We start from the raw sequence: 21,730 nt of genomic DNA on the forward strand, positions 1-21,730 counted from the left end.
AATTAAAATGCCTCATATCCACAGGTAAATCCAAAAGCTTTCATGAAGAGCAGTGTGAAGTCAATGGACTTATATAGCTATAACATGACTGGTATACCTATATTGGTAGTTTTTTTTTTTTTTCTCCAAAAGAGTATCTGACAGCTTCCTTCTTAAAGAGCGTTCTTGTTTTTAGTCATTGGCTTTGAGCTCATCTATATGCTAATGTACCACAAAATTGCAGATATAAATGTTAAACTGCACAGCACTTTTCTGGCATAACAGGCCTAAAACTAAAGACTAGGTGCCATTTAAAACAAAAGGAAAAGCCTATCAATATTTCCAACCATAACTTCCTATATATATATATATATATAATTAACAAGATGTGCTATTATTGCTCTTGACAAGGTAATATATATATATATTCATATATATATATACTGTATATATATATATATATATATATATATATATATATATATATATATACATATATATATATATATATATATATATATATATATATATATATATATATATATATATATATGTATATATATATGAATATATATTTTCTTATCTTGTCAAGAGCAATAATAGCACAATAATCTTTTATATGTAAAATAATATTGTTTCTTTTTACATGGGCATCTTGCATAGTTATCACCTCTCTATTTACGATAATTATCAAAAGCAACAGTTTGGTGATCACTCATTTTGCAGTGATATTAAAGGCACATTTGCTCTAACTAAAGGCTATTACTGGCTAAAAAATCCAAGCTTCCTTGTGGATAATGGCACAAGAAAAGGTCATTGGAAATGAAAAAAAAATGAAGCAATTATATGTCTTCAACAAATCACTCTTATTTTAAAATAATCCAATGCGTTAACACACAATAGCCACACTTCACCTGGTGGTGATGACAAGTATTATTAACATATAACTAATTTGCATGCATCTTTAATTTATTTATTTATTTATTTAATTTACTTTAATTTTCTGTTTGTACCTAGTCCGTTAGGGGGTGTTTACATGACACCATTTTCAGCAAAAAAGGGGCCTGATAATGCAAACTTTTGAAAACGGGTTAAACTACAAAAACGCGCATTTGTGAAAACGGTGATGTCATACAGATGTGTATTATATATTCAGTCTATAGGCGCATATTGTTTCTTTACAAAGTGGCATCTCCAACTACTGGCCTGGCATGAATAATTTTGCATTTTTAGTTGTTTCCGTGGATCCCTGTGAACAGGGATTGCTTTGACAACGTTGTCGTCTGTATGCAAAACTTTTCAAAAACGCAAAGAAAAACCTTTTCCATTTTTAGTACATAGGTGTTATGTATTTTCTTTGTCCCAGTTCATTGATTGCTATGGTTACTCATTTGGCTATTTATTAATCCCAATGTTCCTTGTTTTCTTCCTCCCTTTAGTCTGATTACAAATAGCCCTCATTTTCAGATGTTCTTTTTCCCTTCTCGCCGAGGTTTAGTTGGTTGTTACACCTGCTTTTTCCTGCTTGTTTATTTTGTTTGTATTTTTAATAAAAGTGACTGCTGAGATTACAGCCTGCCTGAACTACACCCTTTGCTGCAACTGACTGTGACAGGCCACCAATGCTGCATTAGGGTAATGTCCTTCAAAACTGAGTGGATCATGGTCTGCACTTCATCCTAATCACATCTGTGGTCAAGCAAGCCGCCTCCATGCACCACCGCCAGCCTGTCGTAAGGCAGCCTGACTCCGGTGCCAAACTATGAAAGAACCAACTTGAGACAAGCCAGACTTATGTAAAGGCATTACCGACCCCGATATCCTTGCAAGGGATGTAACAAGTCTGGAGGTGGCAAACAGACCTGATTAATACCGCTTTCTCAAGTCTCCCTTAATAAATTCTCTCCATCATCATGAAAGGCTAGCCAAAGTATATATACAGCCATTTGCAAATCTCATTCATTTTATCCGTTCACCGTGAGGAGAAGCAAACAGCAAGCCAACTGGCCTCTTTTTCTGGGGCAACAGTTCTACTTACGGCCCCCCTCCACTAATATAACGCTAATGCCATTAGCCAGCCGGAAAAGGAGAACAAATGTGTGTTCTGCAGCAAGGGAAGGCAAAATTGATGAAAATGAACAGCCTTGTTTCCCAACAGAATGGTAAGAAATTTGATATTAGCGTTTTCAGGCCTTTTTCATTACAGAGGCTAGCATCAGCACCAACATGTTTGTGAGTTTGTAAGATACAAGAGCCTATGTTGTTTAAGATTCAGTTTCAAGTTTGAAAGATCCTCATCAAACTCATGTCATCACGGTCTTTTCTGGATTAACCTCATTTGAGGAGCTATTTGCAGCAGTGTTTCATTCTGCAACCTTTAGAGCAAAGGTCTAAATGCGGCCCAAATCCAGATCCTAGGTTGATTTCATCTGGACTGCAAGATATTTACCATAGATTAGTATACATATAAAGATATTGAGTCACACTTTATATAAGGTATCTTTAAATACTTATTTTGTTCATGGTGTTTATAAAACACGGTTACACTTTATTTTAAAGGTCCCATGACATGCTACTTTTTGTAGGCTTTAATATAGGCTTTAGTGGTCCCTAGTACTGTATCTGAAATCTCTTTTCAAAAATTCAGTCTCGGTGCAGAATTATAGCCACTATAAGCCAGTCCCAGAATGAGCTTCCTTCAGACAGGCCGTTTCGGTGTCTGTAGCTTTAAATGTTAATGAGGAGGAGATAGGCGGCGTAAGGTGGAAGGTGGGTGTGGCCTTGACCATCTGCGGCAACGGTAGACCATGCATGTTTACATTGGATATATTGCAATGGCACGGAGACACGCAGTCGTTCAAGCATTTCAGTTTGACCCAGAATCTGATCCAGATGGAGAAGCAACGGATGAAGAAGTTGCAACTCAGCGGCTCCAGCAGGACGTTTCCGAATGGTTAGTTCAAAATATTATGTCTGGACTTTATTCGGATGGTTTAGTTATTATCATGTAGCTAACGCTAACCTACTGTTGCCTTTTCATGAGAGATCTGTAACATCTGTAATTTATCTTATTACAATTACATCAAGCTCTGCGATCTTGAAATGCGGATATCGCGCACGCCGTATAACCAACAGGAAAACGCTATCCAAATAACAAAGAAGTGTACAACACTCGCGTTACAGTGTGTGTATTCACACACATACTTGATGCTATCTAACTTTACATTAGCGCAAGTAACTGCATAGCTAATGTTACAGCCACATTCTACGTGTAACAAGCTCGGTAACCATAAACAGTAAAGCAACAACTTGTATTATTAGTTGACTTACTTGTCCGAGGTGTGTAACGTTAGCTGAGCCAAAGAGAGTTGGTACTGATCCAGACTTTAGTTTCAGACGTTCAGCAAGCCCAGCTCTGTATTAACCCTTCGGTGTTCATTTGTACATCCAATTATTGAGCAATTATTATGCTTCGCTTGCTCAAAAGCCATTATATCTCTCGTGGACAAACTAAAATCGCGCGCGCACGTTCCTACTTCCTAGCTCATTTTCTCATGGGCGGAAAATATTCTCTGGGCGGGCAAAGCAGAGAAAGGGGAGGTAACATTCCTCCTTATAACGTCATAAGGAGGAGATTCAAGATCAGCGCGGTTGAGCTTCCATTTTCTCAAAGGCAGAGAAAGATAGCAAAAGCTCGATTTACACCTATTAAAATTTCTAGATACTTGGGGACCATATACAGGCTAGGGGAAGTCATATTAATGTTAAAAAACCCCAGAAAGTGAAAATTTCATGTCATGGGACCTTTAAGGTTTCTTTGTTACACTATAATTATACATTTAAGTATTGAGTAACAAAGTAACTACACGTACTTACTATAGGGTTAGGATTAGGGTTTGGTTTGGGGTTTAGGGTTGCATGTAATTATGCATAGTTTATAGTTATTACTATAGGAACTACATTTAACATACATAACAACGACACTGTAAAATTAAGTGATACCGAACAATCTAAAAACATGTACACAATAAGTGCATTGTATCAAATTATTCATTTAAATGTTAGTACATAGTAGTTAAAGCTGCATTCCATAACTTTTTTGGGTTAAAAATGATCCAAAATAAATTTTTGAGCAAGTACATAACCAGCCAGTGTTCAAAACTATCTGCTTGCCTTAGCCCGATTCAAAACGGTTAACGTGTAATAATGTTTTAAATTGGTACTGGTGGATTTCTGTGGGAAATTCGAGCATGTCTTTGCGTCATTACGTCACATCTGTACACATAAAGAGAGTCTCGGCTAGTAGGCTATATTGCGTGTGAGGATGTTGGAGGTGGAGATTTATAGCCTTTTCTCACAGCACTTCATATAATTAAACTTATCAATTTGATGGCGGATCCAGAAAGGCTCAAACGACAATCAACAGTGACAACTGGAGATTCACCCGTTGTAAAATGCGAAAGACTTCGTTCGGACTTTGGAGTGGCTACAGAAAAAAAGAGACCGCAACCGGGCCAATGCGAAAACAAGGATAAATATTGGAAGGGCATTAAATGTATTCACGCAATGTTGATGTTGTTAACATTAACAATTTGAGAACAAAGTATAATTTGCACGATTTGACGTGATATGATAAGTGATCGTTAGATTTAATCAGTGTGATTTACTGCAATGCTTTTTCCCCTTAGTTGGTCAGAACAAAAGTGGATGTTACTTACTTGTTCAGATAACATTTTTCTGGTGAAAATTCTTATGTTGGTCATACTTCCAAAAAGTAGAATCTGTGATTCCGAATGACAGTATCCACAACGGCGCGGTGACGGAGAGACACACATTCTCCTCAAAACACTGGATTCATCCGCGCTGTGCCGAGGTACAACCCACGTAAAGTTGATAATTCCGCGATTAACTGCAATTGCAGATTTCTAACAGAGATGGCGACAAAGAGGAAAAACTAAGGACTGCAGCTTTAAAGCTAGGGTAGGCAATCCTGTAGAGCTAGCCAGATTTGAAAGTGGCACCTCTTCTAAGCTCCGCCCCCTCCTGTCAGTGCTCCGTCCAAAGCCACGCCCCCCCACAAACATGAACGCGCATCTACATTTGGAGTCAGCTGCACTTCACAGGAAAGCCGAGTACTTCAGCACATTATGGGCATCAACCAAACTACGTCATGTCTCATTCACCTGTAAGTAAACTATATTATTATTAAAATGAATGCAAAAAAAAAAAACATGGCTATTGTTAGTAATGTTACTCGCAGTTTTCAGGCTAACGTTACACGTTTGGTGTTGTATGAACTCGGAAATGTAGCTACGTCTCTTTGGATAAAAGCGTCTGCTAAAGTAAATGTAAAAATTTAACGTTTTGTTTTGTTACTATCACTGGCAAACGTGAATTTTATGTTTTTATAAATCTTCGTTATTTTGGTTGTTAGAGCTTCCACGACGAGAGCATTGGATCTGATTGGGCTAATACAAGCTACAACAGTAACTACGTTGCCTAACATAACATATATCATGGAAATAACAAATCCCCCCGAAGCAAAACAAATAATTACCTGTCCAGCAGAAAGACCGCAACCTCGGCATCGCTTTTTAGGCCCTTCAGCTTCCTTAGTTGTCTCCAGCGTTCAAAGGATGAACCGATGTTGACCCGAGTTTGTCCTCTGGCTTTATCAAGCGCCAGTTTCGTTGCAGCCTTTTCTGCCTCAGACTTTCTTTTTTTAGCCTTTTTGTCAGGGCGAGTAGTTACAAGCAAAGCTGGTATTGGTAATTTTGGCAGCATTTTATCTGCCATTGTGCCGCAAACTCCTGCTTAGTCGGTGTAGTGAGCTATATGTTTCCGGAAACGGTGACATGTGATGAGCGCACGTAGGGCAGCGCACGCAGTGGGGCGCGGGCACGAGACATGAAGGCATCTGATTGGTTCTTTACATTCGCACCGAATGGCAGTGATTGGTCAGAGTTTTTACTGTCCTGCAGCTGCTACAGAGGTCAGATTTTTTTAATTCCTTTTTCTGAACACATAATGTATTGACTACTATCAGAATGGAAGGACCATTTCACCCAGTATAAAAAAAAATGCTTCTGAACAGGATCGCCTACCCTAGCTTTAAAGACACTTAAATATTTGCCCCCACTTTATATTAAAGTCTAGCCTGGGTTACCCCATGCTGCCTTGCGCGCAGCACGATTTTATTCACGCTGCTAGGCAGCCTGGACACCATGGACCAGATTTTCCCCTCAAAAAGGGAACCAATCACAGAACGGGGAGGGAGCAGCAAGAAAACGACGACGTCTATGCGACACACCGAAGCAGTTTGTTTATATCTATGGATCCAACATGGCATCAGACTCGAAGTTACCTTTTGATGCAGCCTTAGATAGTGTTCTAAGTAGTTTAGAACACAAGTTTATTTCTTCTTCTTCCTCGTCGAATTTCTGTCGCTCTACATACGTCATCTGGTATAACTGAAACAATTGGCTATGAGCTACGTACAGGCGCATTTGATAGACATTCGTAGCGCCCAATAAACGTCTCTGGGCATTTGTAAACCACGCCTCAAATACGAGAAAATTAACATGTGGTTCCCAGACCACGTCTCAATGAGACGAGGTCTGATGTTAGCCAGGCTTATTAAAGTCCCTGTAAAGTCAAAATTAAGTGTGTGTTCTGAGACACCACAGAAAAATATGTTATTAGCCCCCCAGTCAAATTTGAATGATAAAAAGCTGCCAAGTAAATAAAATAAGCTATCAAAATCTTGAAAAAATGAGCAGTATTCTCTGCTCTCAAACGCTGGGGGCATGTCCGCTGGCTGTGCTGAAACCACGCCCACTCGCAGGAAAGTTGACTCGCGGGCACGAACTGTCGATCATGACACCAGTTGTCGGCGGGACGGGAGGATGAAGGCCAAGGCGGGAGATGGTCGGTTTGGCCCCATTCAGCAGTAACAGCGGATTATCAGTGAATCCCAGTTGTCTCCGACAAAAGTTTATAAAACTATCCTGTGTAAAATGATCACTACAGAGGCAGGTTTTGGCGGTGATCCTCAGCTCTCCATCAAGGTCCACAAAATTAATCCACCTCTTCTTGATATGATCGTTTATCGGAAATTTAAAAAAGGACACCGATCTGTTTTGTAAGTGATCACATCCAGGTAATACACATTTCCATGACGAAGGCATAGCTAGCTAGCAAACTGTAGGCTGCAGCCTCAGCGGTTCCAGTGCGTCATCGACAGTAGGGGCGTGTCCAGGAGCTCAGCGGCTTCAGTGCGTCATCGAGCCCCCGTTTTAGCCCCGCCCAAAAAATCCTGAACACAGCAATGGTGAAAAACTGTTTAACGGTCTAACTCCACAATTCAGTACTTTGCAGTTCACAGTCTTTGTAATGTGCTTTAGCAAATACATTTCCAACATGTATAATGTGTTTAGATTTTTTTTCTTTTAGAATTGCCTTTACAGGGACTTTAAAGGGACACTCCACCCATTTGCATTAAGCTTTGCATTGTTAGAAACCCAGTCATACTATTGAATGGTCGTGCAACACTCTCTCATTTTCCCCTGAGACGGGAGAAATCCATTATTTACCTCTTACACTTCCTCCCACAATGACGCAAAAATCTTCATTTTGCATCATTGTAGGAGGAAGTGTAAGAGGGGGGGATTTCTGTTGAGACTACAGACACTCGTTCCTCATCTTTCCCAGGGGGCGGGAACCGCTCACGCTACAGACCTATTACAGATCAGTGGGTGGGACTTTACTCTCTGGAACTGAAAACAATAACCTCCATCTTGTTTGAAGCTAAGCTAACAGGCGCTGTGGAGACAGATGTACAGTTATGACAATAGCGGAGGAGAGTACTCAATATGATATAGAAGAAGAGGATTTCGGAAGTCTGATGCTTGAATCTGGTGTTTGTGGCTACCTTTACAAGCCGCATTATAGCGAAGAGCAGCCGAGGCAGAAGACCTGCCTGCCGTGGACGAGGAGCCCGGACTGGCTCGAGTTAGGGCGGACTGGTGGCGCCGGTGATCTCACTATGCAACTACGAACCGCTACGAACACAGAGATAGAGTCCGTCTGCGGCAAAGAATTTCAACGATGACAATTTCTCCTGGACGAAATCTCTGAATCAGACGAGGACACGGACGTTTGAGTTGAGAACTATCCTAGTTTCGCACTGCATATGTTCTGACTGAACATCCAGGTACCATGCAATAATTCACCTTTTCGAAAGAAATACAAACGAGGAGTAATGCACTAATGAGTTCGCCAACTAACTAGACATTTTGTGTGAATGTGAAATGAATTTCAAGCTCTGGTGGTAGCTAGCCTTGTAGACGGAAGAGTGATTTCTCTTATAGGCAGATATGCGCTTTCTGGATTAGTGGGAGTGGCTTGCGGCGCTGTGCAATGTGGTGCATTGTGGGAGTTGTTGTCTTTCATACAAATGCGTCCTGAAGTTATTTTTTGTCTTTCCTCGTTCACAAAGGCACCAAATTCAAAATTTATTTTACATTTCGACTACATATATGACCCACTTTAAATAAAAAACAATGTTTAAATGGGTGGAATGCCACTTTAAGCATATTTTCTATAGAGAAACTGAAGCAGCACATACCATGACAAAGAGTGTTTTATATCATTTGGAACCAGTGAATCAATTCAGTGTGTCTGAAAAGGCCTGATGAATGCCATGATAATGGCACAGTGAGATGCTTTTAGAATAGTTTTTTTCTTGTGTTGGTCATTTCACGCTGACTCACTTATAAGTAGAACAGCAGTTCAGAGTGATTGTTAGTATGCTTATAAAAGTATACACTAAAGCCCTCATCAGTGTCCTGACTTTTGAGATTGAGATGCACCATATGTCTCCCTCATCGGTCACACCCAATTCAAGTCTTGCAATTTTTACTAATGAGCCGATGAGTTCAAGTGTGTTAGATGAGGGAAACATACAAAATGTGCAGTGGTGCGGACCGGTTTGAGAAGCACTGCTGTATTGAATGAGGCATTTATATAGCGCTTTTATATGGACTACTGTTAGGGTGGCCATTTCCATAACACCCAAAAGGAGGACACTTTGCGTCATTTAGTGAGGCAAGAATAATTGCATAGGACTCTGGTGTACTCGCAACTACAATACAATTTTGTCCATCATATCGATGACATCATGATAAAGTGATTCTGAAATAGTCTATTCATTGCCAGACAATTTGATCTACGATATATCTTGAAGTAGACCTATGTGTAACAGAAGAGGCAAAAAAGTGTTTGTTCATAGTATTTGTATTTATTCAAGACATTGTGATGTCTGTTTCAAAAACTGACCACTGAGATCAAACTGTTTTGAAAAGTGCCAGAAAGCATACATTTCTGGACTTCTGGAAATTACATAAATACATAAATAAACAAATAATGAATGCAAAAAATAAATAAATACACATTTCGGTTCTTAACAAAGAAGTTCACCATCTGCAGCAGCTCAGGCGACAACAGCACCTCTAGGGTCACCATGGCCAAATTCATGCTCTTTTGTCCATTCTGGATTAAATGAGGTCTGACGTGTCGGCATGTTAACGTTATGATATGACGTAGCCAACACGTGGACTCCACGTCGTGGAGGCTTGTTTACGTTTTTAACCAATGATATATCAGATATTTATTTGACACCACTTTCAGCCAATCATTTGTTTGACCAGAGATCTTACGGCATTAGACGCTATGCTGCTGCTTCAACGCAACCGATTCAGCGCAACTCCAAAAAGGAGGACAAATGAGTGTCCAGCCTCAAGATTAAAAGCCTCAGGCTTAAATTGTATGGCCACGTATGGCCACCCTAACTACTGTACACCAAAAGCGATTTACAATCATATCAGGGGATCCCTCCTCAACCACCACCAATGTGCAGCATCCACTTGGATGATGTGACGGCAGCCACAGTACAACAGCGCCAGTGCGCTCACCACACACCAGCTATAGTTGGAGAGGAGAGAGAGTAATAGAGCCAATTCAATACTGTAGACAAACATTTGCACCTTTAACACCATTTATATAGTGTATGGCACAAAATATAGGACACCACTTTAAATAAACCGAGTATTGCGCGCAAGAGTGTTTACATTTCTTGAGAAATCAACCTACAAATGTCTTACTTGTTGTCTCTGTATATTAAACTGGGATAGAAGAAAGTATTTTAACACTGAAAAAAAATTACACACATCAACTTTAAAATAGAGAATCAGCTACAGGCATGACGAGACAACTTAACAGTCAAGTTGCCAACTCATTTTCAAAGATTTTATTACAAGGTAGAAGCGCAGACACTCAATATACACTTAACCCTCAGAGGTCGGAGATCACGCCGGCGTGATCTGCTCGCTTTTTTCCTTATGAGTTGAATTGAGACCCGAAATACTCTTTTGAATTTGATTTTACAAAACAAGTTTCATACATCAATCGATTCTGTTAAATGTGTATTATTTTTGTGTATACTCACAATAAAAACAAAGTGCTGTGCTTTTTGCCAAAAAAGAAAAATAAACACGAAGCGAGTTCTGCCTTCTCTCTGCCAGTGTAGTCCATTCTGAAACGCGTCCGAAAATGAACAATAACTCAGCGAATACTCAGTCAAACAGGCATACAGTCACACAGGCATGAAGCTTGAATTCTCTTCTTTTTAATGAAGTAATTTATATAAAAAACAAATATTCTCATCTTGTGAAATCTGTATTAAAAGAGAGCGATTCCAGTCGAGCTAATTACATCTAATTCAGATGTAATGTGACTCCGCCCACGGAGAGCGCACGCTATTCAAACGCAAATGACTGAGGCAATCCGCGCAAACCTGTGAACGCCCCCATATCAGCGCGAGAAAACACAAGTTTATTCAGATCATTACTTGTTTACACCGTCTTGCAGCTGTGAGGAATAATAATGGAAAATGTCCCCCAGAAGTGCGGGTATATCGAGGAGCGAGCTGAGGAATACTAGTAAGTTTTTTTCCTTCTCACGTGAATTTCTTCACGTGGGTTTCTGTTTATGAATGAATGAACGGCAGAGATGCGCGCTGTTTACCACAGCTGGTAAAGACAGTTTAAATTTAAATCGCGTGTGTGAATGAATGATGATGTTTCAGCAAACTGTATTGCTATACTGAGATGAGTAAAAATCGACTGAAATATGTTGAAATAAAATGTAGGCTATTTGTATAAGCAACGTATTAAACTGCAAATTAACAATATGCCCTAATATTTCATGAAAACAACGTTACAGTCAAGCGAAATATGAAAGTAATGAATACATAGATAAAATGTAGGCCTATAATCATTTTCTTTTTTTACAAAGAAAGAGTACACTTGAAATATTGTTGAAATTGTAATATTGTTGTAATTGTAACCTTTTTAATAAAATGGCAAAACATATTTACAAGATAGATGTAAGCAAAATCTTAAATGGTCAATATAAGTAAATATCCTTTGTCCTTGCATTGTGGCTCAGCCAGTTTCACACCTGTGTGAATAGCTCATCATTATGCAGAGTGGGTGTTCTAAGTTGTAAACCACTCCTCGTTCACGCCTCCTCGCATATTGGCTTTCCAAGCAAAACCTGTTTTACATCAATTTAAATCAATGTATGGTTTTATGTGAACGATAAAGCAAGACTATTTTCACATGATTTTGAAGAAAAAACACTAGGCGAGGACATCCATTATTCAAAAGTCTTATTGACACATATTTACTATGTGTTTTGTGGCCTTATTTCAGAAATTTTAGTTTTTAGTTTTTTCAATAACCATGCATAAACATTATTCTCTCAAAAATGAAAACATGTACATACACGTGGCTCACATATTATGGTAGCCCTGTTTGTGCTTTATAGAGTGAATTTACACCTTTGCCATTAATATGTTTATAAGCAACTGAAAAAAGCACAAATGTCAGGGCATGTCAGAACATCTCAAGGGCCCCAAAAACAGCTCAGACCCCAGAGGGTTAAAAGATGCTTCCCGTTCTCATTCGTCTATGAGAACAGATTGAATTTAAAAATCAGTCTATGTCTCTCATACTTCAAAGCCCAACAAATTGCCTAAGTGAGCATCTCGCCTAAACAACAAGCATTAAGAGGAGCAGAGGAGGCTGACAGCACTTTCACTACATCACAGAGTCAGAGTTCGTTTGCCACAGGAATGCTAGAGGATAGGCTTGACACACTTATTGTACCATAATCTACATGCCATCTTTGATTAAGTCTTATTCCCTCGGCTCTTAAATTGAGACTGGAATGTTGGCCTGTACGTACCGCCCTCCACTGCGTCTTTGAAAACGATGTCGATTGCAGAAACGGCATCATAAATTATGAAACGCCTGTCTGAATACTATATGAGAATCGCAACACGTTACTTGGCGCTCTGCATTCAGAGGTTTGGATGTGCGATACGCTGTAATCGGGTGAAAGCGTGAGTTTAGAGGGAGCGAGGTATGCTGAAGGGAATGCAAACGCACACCTCTTGCCTTAGCACTTCACATGTGGATGGCAGAAGCATCCTTGTGGAAAACTGAGTAAATAACTAGAGATTTACCTCTTTAAACAAATTGAATTCAAGATGCACTGCAAACACTTCACTGGTCAAATGTGAAGGAAGGATTTTTGGAGTGTTTAATTTTAACAAATATGAAAATGCTGTCATCATTTACTCAGCCTCATGTTGTTTTAGACATGTATGATGTGGAACACAGCAGAATGTAATGCTGAAGAATGAATTGGCCGCTCTTTTCCCATATAATTAAAGTGAAAGGCATCTGCTGTTGAGATAAAAATGTAATCTAAAGAGGAATACTCAGATGTTATTTTTCAACTAAGACAATGCTCCTGCCCAAATTGCAAAGACAACCAGGAAGTGGCTTGAAAACAAGTCCATCAGGCTCATGTTTTGGCCCTGTCAGAGTCCAAATTTGAACCCTATAGTGAATATTTGGTCAAATTAAGGGTGTACCCACACTAGGCACGGTTGTCTTGCACCGTGCCCTGGTGTGATTGTCAACTATGCATTTTTTAACTACTCATTAACTATTCGAAGCCTTTAACATTGAGCGGAACAACACGGTCTCTTCTCCCTGTAAAAAAGCTATCTGAAAGTTGGGGGAGGCTAGTACGCGCTAAGTTACTTTATCTACAGTATTTGTCCAGTTCTACCAGAAAGACTCTGGAGATAAAGTGATGTATCAAAGCATATATTTATTGACAGCCCAGCAAGCATTGTAAAGTTCTTTGGCGTAGGCCCCGTCCATAGCTCGTAATCCGAGGGTAGCGGATCTGCATCTCCTGCCTGAAGACGAAGGCAGGGGCGCAGCCAACCCCCTTAGAATGTATGGACAGGACCATCCTGGTGGTGGTGGGGAGGGTGGAGGTTGTCGCGTCGGCATCTGCGAACTCAAACACGTGTAAGTTCCTATCTTTTATACAGAAAGTATAAAGACGTGATTGGATAGAGATGAAGGTAATAAGTGACGTAGTGATTGAGTCTTCCTGGCAGAACTTAGCTAAAGCTTCCATTTCCTGCTAATTTTCTGGCCTTGAGATTTTGGGATATTTTAATGCAAAATTCTTACATATTGTACCTTTAATGTCCCCCTGTAGTCAATAATTTTATCACTTAAAACTCATCTCTGATCACAAAAATGAGATATTTAAACATTAAATATATTTAAACGATATTTAAAAAAAAAAAAAATCTTCATGCCTTAAAGGGGTGGTATAATCCCTTTTCACAAGATGTGAAATACATCTCTGATGTCTCCAGAGTGTGTATGTGAAGTTTTAGCTCAAAAGATATTTTTATATAGCATGTTAAAGTTGTCACTTTTTGAGAGTGAGCAAAAATGCCTCGTTTTGTGTCTGTCCCTTTAAATGCAAATGAGCTGCTGCTCCCAGCACAGGGGCCGGAGCTTCAAGACCTCTTGTCCTTAGCAGCTTCGATTACCTTACACAGACATGCACTGAAAATTTCAAAAACTTTTAGCCTTTTATGTTCAAACCGGAGTCAGAAAGATGGAGAGACTCAAGAAGTGACAACATGTAGACAACATTTCTGAATGGTTAGTTGTTGAATTTATGTAGCTGATGTATAGGTATCTTCTAGTCATTGATTAGCATATTCTGTTCTGATCATCTATAAATCGTGTACCGGGGGCGGGGTTTATGCAAATTTTAGGGTTGGTGATGTCACTAACCCAGGAGGAATGTCATGTAGTCCCTACCAGCCGTTTGTTCTAGTCCTTAAATAGCAATTTCTTTAAAAGAAAATATCTCCCTTTGTTTGAACTTTGAGCATCGTAACTTTGCAGATGTTGTTTATGCTCAAACAGCAACATTACACACTAACTATAAAGTTAGAAAAGTGAAATCATAATCAACCACCCCTTTAAAATAGCTTCAATGTAACTATACACCCTTGCCTCATTTAGTATACGTGGTTCTATGCATATTCAAATTAGCCCCGCCTCCACTCACTCACACCAGTTAAGAGATTAGAGGTAGTTTGTGACGTTAGCGATTTCAAACCACGTTTTTGAGACTGTCTTTGGTTCACTGCAGTTTTAAAGAGAAACTACACAGCAATGGTGTTGACGTACTGTATGAATTGTCTTGTATGAAAAGCATATTAAAAACACCACATAGACATATAAATAACATTAAAAGACTGATTTTCAACACAAGGGGGACTTTAAGGTGACAGTTATATGTGGTTACTATAGTAATAACAGTAAATTATGCATAATTACAAGTAACTAACCTTCAACCGAACCCTAACTCTATAATAAGTACATGTAGATAATAAATATTACTTCACACTTATTTGATAGGCTGGATTTAGAGCATTACTTGGACACTTTTTATTTGTGTTTGAAGTATTCCCCTAAAGCTCTTTTAAAGAGCAATTACACTTTGTAATGGTACATAACTAAATAACGTACTAAATGTCCAGTTCATTGTTTTGTTAAAGGAGTCATAACCTGCAATTTTCACTTTTCCACGAGAATCAATGTATGTTATGATTGCATAATGATTATACACTGGCCGGGAAGACGATATTTAAAAGTGAAGCGTTTGTTTACCTCAGGGTTTGTAAAATATCCCACGTGCACGCGCACTAAAAAACGAGATTTTGATTTCTGCCCCGTCTTGTCGTCAAGACGGGGCAGGATATACCATATATGGACACCGCAGCAGGAAGCCCTGCCCCTCTCCCCCTCATATTCAGTCGCGAAAGATGCAGAAACGTAGTGCACACGTGAGTTGCTCTGTGGTTGACTGCCAGAATCAACATGTAAATATGTTTTCTCTACCAAGAACGGACCTAGCTATCAGGGACCAGTGGATTAAATTCATTTTTAATGACGCGGTTCCTTCAACCGTTCCCACTGGCTTATCGTTAGGTGTCTGTGCTGTGCTAAACATTGTACGCCGGAATCCTTCACAAATTTGGGGCAATATCAGGCGAAGTTGGCATCGAAGCTCGGGAAAAGCGCCATTCCAACAATCAGAGACTTGCCTGCAATTGAAACGGTAAGACTGTGTTTTTATTGCTCTACTGTGTGTAACAAACAGCAGCTAACTGCTAATGCGGCTATTGTATGCTATTGCGTCTGTCACTAGACAAATAAACGAAAGACTCGAGGTGAAGTAATTATTTATGTTCCCTGTAAACGATTTTTGACTGCATTATAATGATTTCTTAATTCAGAATATGATCAAGATTGCGTAGGTGGATGTGTTCGGGGAATTTGCCAGTTAATAGTAACATTTAAAGCCCCTTAAATGAACGAAATGACTCGATAAAAGATTTGTTCATTTTGATGAACGAGATGGAACAAGAGAGTCAGTGGACACTGGTGGCTGGTGTTGCCAGATTGGGTGTTTTTCCGCTACATACTAAGGGCGGTTTACGGTGTGTTTTAGGTGTGTTTTCGCCTGGAAGGCTTTATAGAAATCTGGCATCCTACTGAACAAAGTTAAACTGAGAGAGCGTGGCGTTCACGGACACCAGAATGAATGAGTTCACAGTAACGTTCATCAGGCAGTAATGCGGTACGTTCAGTTCACGTTCGCCCAAAATATGAACGAGTTCATGAACTATCGTTCAATGAACACGTTCAGGCACAACACTGGCGGGAGTATTAGCTTCGAGGTAAACATGGGGAATGGCTGCTAACGTTACTTTGCAAAAAACAAATGACTGAGATCATCATGAATTCGGCTATTGTTGTATATTGATTGCCTAACACTGGTACATTGGCCGGGAAGCCGGTCGCGGCCAGGTCGGGTTCATTCACAACTTGCGCCATGATGTCATTTTGGAATGATATGCTGAATTTACCTGCGGTGTCAACCCCCCTCCTTCCTGCAACCAATCAACGCGCCCCTCATTTGCATTATTAAAATGACCGTCCACGACAGCCAAAATAGCGCATCAGATCTCGCGAGACAATAATGCCTTCAGAAATAAGGGTCTGAGGAGCTCTGTGTTTGTTTTTTTTCCACTTTTCTTTTTTAGAAGGGCCTGAAAGCCTATAATAGAGCGTGGGTATCCAAGGTAATACTAGGTTATGACTCCTTTAACAGATGAGGTCTGACTGTTAAAAGATGAGGTCTGACTGTTAAAAAGGAGGAGAACAAACAAAACAGAAACACTCTTCTACAGTTGAGTGGTGAGGTGATGCACATCATTTATGGCAGTTTGAATATTTTTCTTCTGAACATGTAATTATTTTTTTTATTTTTTTTTTTAATGGTAAATAAAGCAGAAATGCTTCAGCCAGAGAGAATCGTGATTTGTTTGGACAGGACAGTTTTGTGAATGTGCCAAAGGGGTTCATCTCATAAATATTTTGGAAAAGACAGGTTTCTTTTCATATGAAGCACTAGAACCACATTATTTTAGTTTGTTGGATGTCTCAGAATGAGAGTTTTACTTGGTGAGAATTCAGTTACACTTTTTGTTAAGGTGACGTAGTTATACTATTGCACTTAAAAGTACTGAGTAATATAAACTACCTACATGTACTTAGAGTTATGGTTAGTGTTTGGTTTAGGGTTAGTTACTTGCAATTATGCATAATGTAGTTATTACTATAGTAAGTAGGCTACATGTGGTGTAAGTACGCCACCTTAAAATAAAGTGTTACTGAGAATTCTATTGTAGAAAATTTCTCATTAACGCCATCATATCTGTGAACACAAATCATTAGTTTCCATTTAAAAAAAAAACAAACAAACCTTAAAAAAAACATTTGAAAAACATTTACATATTTACATAGACAAATCCATCATTTTGGGGAAATGTGTTACACTTTATTTGACAGACACACAGTGAGGGAAGCAAGTAATGAAGCAGAACTGGATCAGTGGAAAAATGAATCAGGACATGGCAAGACTCAATCAAACATGCATAAGTGAAGCATGTGTCCAACTGTTATAAAACAGGAGATGAGACACAGAGATAAACTGAACAGGATTTATTCACAGAGTGGTTTATATCGTTAGGATTGTCAAGAAGGTAAGTAAAAAGCATTAGCAGTTCAGTTGACAGTCACACTTAACTAAATAGTATTTTCCTTTACAGGAACGTCCGTGGAGCACACAGATGATAAGCAGTCTGAAAGATCAATGGTTTGAGGTATTGTGGTATGGAGTTAAGTAAACACAGAGACCGGACAACATGTGAGCAGGTACTGTATGCTTTTAAGGGTGTTTAATGAGGATGTGACAGGTGTGGTGACTTTACATTCTGGTGATTGTAAATGGGTGGAGCTAAAGAACCTGGTTCTGTTGCATGCTGGCTGAATCCGTGACACCAACTTCATGTTTTCAGTTAGGGGCTGTTTACACGACACTGTTTTTAACTTTAAACGTAAAACTTTACATGTGTTTTGGCATGCGGGTTTCAAAGTGCAAGTTTTTGAAAATGGTCTCCATATAAACAACAAAAACGTGAATCTCTGAAGACGATGACGTCATGCACATGCGTATTGCATGTTCAGTCTACAGTGTTTGAGTGTTTTGACCATGTACGCAGAAAACTCAAAGGAAAAACTTCTCCATTTTAAGCATATCGTTGTCGTGTAAACGTACCCTTAGTTTGATTGAAGTTAGATAGTTAGCTTAAATTAGCAGTTTAGGTCGTTTATCGTCGATCCAGTCTGCCATTTTGTAGCATAGGTTCAAGTTAGGTTGATAACCTTTAAATAAAACTGAATAAAATATAAATTAAAATCACATACTTAAGCATGAACAAGTATACACAATATTAGCAGTCAAGCAATCTGCCTCACTCCGTTGTCATGGCTCTCGGCCCCGACCTGCTTGCCACACAGTCCAAATTGTCTCATGAACACACGAGATGGCATTTATCTGAATAGAAGTCATCATTTAACTCTCATCCTACCATCAGCGTCTCGGGTTAACTATTCACTCGTAACTCTCTTTAGTGACGGTAACCCTTTTCTTCACAAGACACTTATGCAATCGGACACTCACTGTGTCGTTAATCTTTTAAGACAAGTGCTTTCTATGCTCTTTTGCAAGCACACAGCTTCCAGCATGCGCTCGCCACAAGCTCTCTTCTCTTTCGCTTCTCTTTGGCCGTCTCCAATGCTCTTCGTAACTTACCATAAGCTGTTTCTTCTAACCTAACAGATTTGCCACTCAAAATTTCTCTTTTGAATCACTTTTAAATTCACTTAAAGGGGTGGTTGACTATGATTTGACTTTTCTAACTTTAGTTAGAGTGTAATGTTGCTGTTCGAGCATAAACAACATCTGCAAAGTTACGATGCTCAAAGTTTAAAGCAAAGGAATATATTTCGGTTTCGTAATCATTTTTTAAGGACTACAACAAACGGCTGGTAGGGACTACACGACATTCCTCCCAGGTTAGTGACATCACTAACCCTAAAATTGACATAAAACCCTTGGAACACGCAGTTCATGTTAAGAAGTGGATGAGTTGTTGTAGTACAGCACGTTTGTGAGTCTGCTCAAGCTGTCGCATCTGTCTTTTCACATGCAATACAGTACATAACACAAATGCAATAGCATGCCACTCTGTAGGCATCTTATTACAGTTCCCACACCAGCGATTTTATAGATGGGGCTGTGTCACACGGCCCAGATCAGACACTGACGAGTCGACTGAACTAACGTAACGTCAAAGTTCGAACCCGAAGATATGAGGTGGGGAACAGACGTGATAAATTTGAAGTTGCAAAAGAAAGAACGTCTTGGATCAGGAGGTGAGGTGAACTAACAGACTGCAATAGCCTGAACTTAAGACCCAACTAATCAATTAATTAAACATGTTGGTGTCTTATAATTTGGATTTGGCTGCATTACCCTATAGTTTATTTTTATTTTTTCAAATGTAATCAACATTTTTGTAAGTACTAGATGTGTTGGACTATTTAACATGACATTTTAATTATTCTGCTGAAATGAACTAAATAACTCAAAAAATGATTTGTTCATTTTGCTGAACGAGATTCAAAGATCTGAGTCACTAAAATGATCTGAACTTCCCACTACTATACTAGCTGCTAACACACATAAGTTATTGAAGCTCCGCCCTCTGTGTTTGGAGAAGCAGCTCATTTGCATTTAAAGGGACACACACGAAATGACGCATTTTTACAGACCCTCAAAAAGGGACAACATTAGCATGCTGTAAAAAAAAAATATATATATCTGTGGGGTATTTTGAGCTAAAACTTCACATACACACTCTGGGGACATCAGAGACTTATTTTACATATTGTAAAAAAGGGGCTTTATACCACCCCTTTAACATAATATATACATATACACATATTTTTGTTCACTTTCTTATTTGCTTAATGTCACAATCAGTCTGTAAAATCTTTATAAGCTTTTAAAGGGATAGTTCACCCAAAAATGAAAATTCTGTCATCATTTACTCTCCCTAAAGTTGTTCCAAACCTGTATGACTTTCTTTCTTCTGCTGAACACAAAAGAAGATATTTTGAAGAAAGTCGGTTACCAGTAAGTCTGATGGACCCCATTGACTTCCATAGTAGGAAAAAAAAATACTATGGATGTCAACGGGGACCAGCAACTGTTTAATTACCAACCTTCTTTAAAATATCTTCTTTTGTGTTCAGCAGAAGAAAGAAAGTCATACAGGTTTGGAACAACTTGAGGGAGAGTAAATGATCACATAATTTTCATTTTTGGGTGAACTATCCCTTTAAAACAGTGGAAGCTTTTCCAGGTGTTTTAGCTGTCTATTTTTTTAAATTAATCATTATGTTCTAACATTTATTTAGTTTACTTGAAATTGAGGTGTTTTAAAGTGTTATGATCGTTTCAAGAAGTGCCTTCACTGAACCTGTCATATCATCTAAACAGTGCTTTGTAGGCAAAGATCATAAAACTGACTGACGCTGTCAGTAAAGGCCAAAAAAGGGTTGTTACTGTCAATCATATAAATTAAACATACTGAGCACAGCAGGAGATGGATGAAAACCTTTTCTACCATCACTTCGTAAATGTTCCCATTTTTCAGCTCTACAGCATTACTGCACCATAAATACCATCACGGTAGCACATCCAGCTGAGAGGATGCTGTAAAATATAGTTCATTTCCCATGGCTCCCATCACCAATTTAGGAATACAAGCTACGGTCAGGCTCTCTGGAGACGGCACTCTTCTATTAATTAATATCTGCATAAGAAGAAAAAGCCACTATAATTATTAATCAAAGTTGTAATGCATTACCCTACAGATTAAAATATAACATTAAAATACTTTTAATGCCAGCGCAAATACCTGTGTTTACATCCTGTTTTTCGGTTGAAGTCCAAAGTAGTCGATTGCCGAGTTCACGCGCATAGGTTTAGTTACCTATGATCACGCGCGTGAACTCGGCAATCGATTACTTTGGACTTCAACCGAAAAACAGGATGTAAACACAGGTATTTGCGCTGGCTTAAATAACATCATTTTTATACATATCTTTCACATCTACTGCAGTCAGATTCACTCGTGTTCACTCTGAAGGAATCACTCACATTTTCTGTGCACTTGTAATGACACATCAAGGATGTTAAGAGGCTAAAAGCAGGTTTAGTACTTGCCCCATTGAACAGGGTGCAAATTTTAAAAATACAATAACTCGGTGTAGGCAACACCGATTTTTGTCGTTGTTCTCTGTATTGACAGCACTCCAAATGTACAAAAAAATTAGCTCAATGTTAAAATTGACCAGAGTTCTCCTTTAAACAGTTTTAACCATGACAACTCATAAGTGGCGGGAAACTAGACAAAAGGCAACATGTGACTGAATGAAAACAAAACAAAACAAACTGAACTGTGAGTGTAAAGCACACAGCTGGGACGGTTTACATTTTATTATGGGTTTTCTGTTTCTTTAAATGGTTCTTAAATATGTAAATATATTTGATTTGATGTAAGCATCATATTATATGTATGTGTGTGTGTGTGTGTGTATATATATATGGTTTTATATAAATAAAAGTTTACAGTATTAAGTGACAATGAGATTGTGTATTTGACACTTGAAATCTTACTGTATGAGCAATTAAATTTAATTAAAATAAATTTAATTTGAAATAATCCAAGCTGTACTGTTGCTGCTGATAATAAATAAATGTTACAGATATGCACATTTCTAAATGGTCACTATATATGCTCACTAAGCCTGAAAGAGTC

This window comes from Scardinius erythrophthalmus, assembly GCF_964197995.2.
Source record: "Scardinius erythrophthalmus genome assembly, chromosome: 13".
Lineage (NCBI taxonomy): Eukaryota > Metazoa > Chordata > Actinopteri > Cypriniformes > Leuciscidae > Scardinius > Scardinius erythrophthalmus.